The sequence below is a fragment of the Papaver somniferum genome, chromosome 3, assembly GCF_003573695.1.
Source record: "Papaver somniferum cultivar HN1 chromosome 3, ASM357369v1, whole genome shotgun sequence".
NCBI lineage: Eukaryota > Viridiplantae > Streptophyta > Magnoliopsida > Ranunculales > Papaveraceae > Papaver > Papaver somniferum.
The window spans coordinates 76,935,761-76,939,579 of NC_039360.1; positions in this window are offsets into that span (position 1 = coordinate 76,935,761).

Below are 3,819 nucleotides of genomic sequence, written 5' to 3' on the forward strand. Positions count from 1 at the left end.
CCTCTAAAAAGAGGCTTACTTAGATCTATTTTAACCCTCGCATATGTCATACTTCCGTAAGTGGGATGACAATTCGGAGGATCAGTTGATATCTTAGGACCAAGTTCAACCAAAGCTTCATCAATTACTTGGACAAAATGATGTTCAAGTAATAAGTTTTTAAATTGGATAGTCCATTCACAATGAGTAAAATTCCAGTCCTTGAGAGGTATAGCGTCATCATATGGGAGAAGATTGAGATGAGACTTACAGACATTCCACGGATTCCTTTTGAGTATCGCTTCCATTTTCTCTTGTGTGTGAAACTTGAAGAGAAAAATGTTTCTGTCCAGAGCTCTGATTTCTCTGAACTTGTAAGGCTTCCAAACTGACTTTAGTTCCTTCCTGACTAGATCTGTTTCCAAAGAATCTTCGTTGAAAACCTTTCCTATGAGAGTATGACCTCTTTCTTCCTTGGCTACAGAGAGAGCTTTCACGGAACCAACAGATTTTCTAAGTTTCATAGCCGAGATATTTCGTATGTTGGCATTCTGGAGTTGATTGGTAATGGAAGTGACAGGGTTTTTCAAAGATGAAGCCATTTTTTCCTTGCAGATAAACAGAGAATGGTATAACAAGAAAGAATGAGGATTCGACTTCCACTTTGTTTGGATTGATATAGGAGAAGTGACAACAGGATTACCAAAGTTTGTTTCAGAAATATAAGGAAGATCTTTTAATCGCGGAAAGATAATAACATCATGAACTGTTAGCGAATATTTGGCATTGAAAGATAATATAGTTGACTTTGTATACGAGAGATTCACAGTAACTCCCTTTGATTGACTGAGGAAGGTAGTAAATGCTCTAGGAAAATCATGTTGAAAGATCTCATAACAACTTTCATGCCGCCAATCAAGGGAGTTCAAAATTTGAAAAATTCTTGGCTCCAAAGCTTTGAGAGAGTTGACTCGAGTTTGAAGAACAGGAATTACAAGTTGATATCGGGACTCGGTAGAGACTTTGAAATCATAAAGATGATTTATAGCAAAATACTGGGACATACTGGTTGAATCCATCATGGGAATGATGGTCTTGAAAACTACCGAAGAAGACGAGATGCATACTGCTAGTGATAAAGATAATAGAGGTGCAATGAGGAAGAGAATAATCCAGGTACAATAATGGATGCCCTCCATAGTACAGAGATGTATGAGGCCCTCCAAAAGTTTAGTTGCTCATTAGATGATGCATGATAAAAAAATCAGGAACAAGGAACTTAAAATGAAAAAGAGCTAAAAACAAAAAGGAAAAAAAAAGAAGAGGCAGAATAGAAAAGAAAACAACAAACTATATCATAATCAACTATAGAGAATAGGATATGCTTGCATAAGAATCAAAACAATCGCTAAAACTCTTGGTCTCGTTTCATAAACTTAGACAGTACAAGCTTGTTCTGGGGATTTGATGCTAATGGAGCAAAAAGGGTAGTGAGGAACAAAAACAATCTGTTTAATTAAAATAATGTAATGTCATGTATTTATATAATGATATCATGTTGAATGTGTATAATTTTGGTGTTTGTCGTTTGGAGAAGATAAACTGAATTTACACCCTTATATCATTTAAAACTAGTCGATACTTTGCTGAAATACCCGTTGATAATACTATGAAAATTATGAAATGAACCATTGCAGAATCGTTTCGAGTAACATTTATAAATGTCCACCGATAATTTTTTTTTTTTTTATAAATGTCGATATTTTCTCATACTTCTCTTGCACTCCATCTCAAGATTTCATTTTTTAATTTGCTTGATCTTAACATTATCTTTTTTTAAAGAAAAATCCAGGTATTGTTGTTTTTTTTATATAAATATAATACAGTTCCTTTTTATCATCTAGTACTCGAGTTGTGTCTATGCAATGGAGCAAATAAAGGAATAGAAACAAGCAAAAGCAACTAAAAGTAAACACAAATTTGACTCAGAGTTTTTTTTACTTTATTTTGTATTGGATCTTTCAATTTTTTTTAGATGTTTTAGGAGTGTAGTTACCTAAAATCTTGGAGAGGCTAGAAGTGGGATTCTAGGGTTTCTGAAAGTGAGTGACGGGAGGTTGAGCACGAACAGTCTTTGCGTAAACCACGCACAGTAGCCGTTCAAAGGCTGCTTCGGTCACAGGGAAGAGGTTTAGGACTGGTCTTAGGGAGGGAAGCAGAGAAGAGAGAGATCAGAGAATTCTAGGGTTTGTAGAAGAATTGCTATGAGGGGTTATGATAAAGATGATCATAGCTTGGATAAATAGAGGACCTATTTATAGTTGAATTCTCTAATCTCAGGTCGGTGAAGATAATGATTGACTTCCATGCCGTGCGGATCAATTCTCCGTCTCTTCAGGAATAGAGATAAACTAGGTTGAGTTTATCTCATTATTCCACTGCCTTTAATCTTTTCTGCGGTGAGAAATAGGTCGGGTATTTCTCACGTGTGCCGTAGACCGCCAAACCAAAACCCTAATTGATATACCCTCATTTGTGTGAAGTTGAGTCAGCCTTTATGAAGAGAGAGAAGATATTCTCTTTAGCCAAGTTGGCCAAGATAAAGAGATATTCTCTGATCTTTAAGAATGACTAGGATGAGTCACGTGAAAAGGCATGAGATTCCTCAGAATTCATATGGAGAGTCTGAAAAAGAGACTTGATTCCTAGATGAGGCTCTTTCCTATCATGGGGAATATTCAGCCTTGTCTGAGATTTTGCAGAGAGATTTGGATCTCTCAGAGATTTTGCGGAGAGATGTGAATCTCTCCGATATTTTAAGGACAAATCAAAATCTCTATGAAGATGTTTTTAACGGATCTGAATCTCTCTTTGGTCAACTGGGACTCGTCCTGAAGAGAGAGAAAAAGATTTGTACGCCTGATTAATGTCACCGCGAGACTTTGGCTCACTTATCTTTGACCAACGTATCTTGCAGAGATGTGCTAGGAATCAATTATGTCCGTATTTATGGGGGCTGACATGACCAGTGTATCTCAGAAGGATGTTCTAGGAGTCTGTTGAAAGGGCCTAAAGGCAGAATAACCAGTGTATCTCGCGCGGATGTCCTAGGAATTATTCGGAAACCTCAGTAAGTCGAGTCAGAGCCTAGAATAGACATGGCCAGTGTATCTCATGATGATGTACTAGGAATCAGTCATTGATCTCAAATAGGATGATTCATGCTTACAGGGGACATGCATATCTCCGTTCTGGGTCATAAGTCCGCCGGGGACGTTTTTACGCATCTACAAAACCTATATGACCAACAGTATCTCGTCGAGGATGTATACTAGGAATCATGGCATCACAATCAGCTGCGTCTCGTGAAGACATGTTGGAATTGTGGTTGTTCTGGTTCATAAGTCTGTTGGGGACGTTTTACGATCTACAGAACCTATGTGACCAGCAGTATCTCATCGAGGATGTGTGCTAGGAGTCACAGTATCACGACCAACAGTGTCACGCGGGGATGTATACTAGAAATCGTGGCTATGAGTGCCTTGAGGACCAAGAGCTTAATCTCTCCCGTGAGTGTTGAATTTTTTCTATGGTCTTGAAATGACACTTTTGTCCCTTATCCAAATTTCACCATCTACAAGGATTATTCACATATAACGACGAAAACAAAGATCGCTATAATCCACCAGAGACCGTTGCAAATTGTGTCACAATCAATAGATGATTTGTTCGAAGTTCGAAAGTTTCTAACTGTACATAATAATAACAAGGGAACGACTTTTGCATAATATAGTGCGTTGAGCGGATAAGCCTTTAATTTATTTACTCTGAAGCCAACGG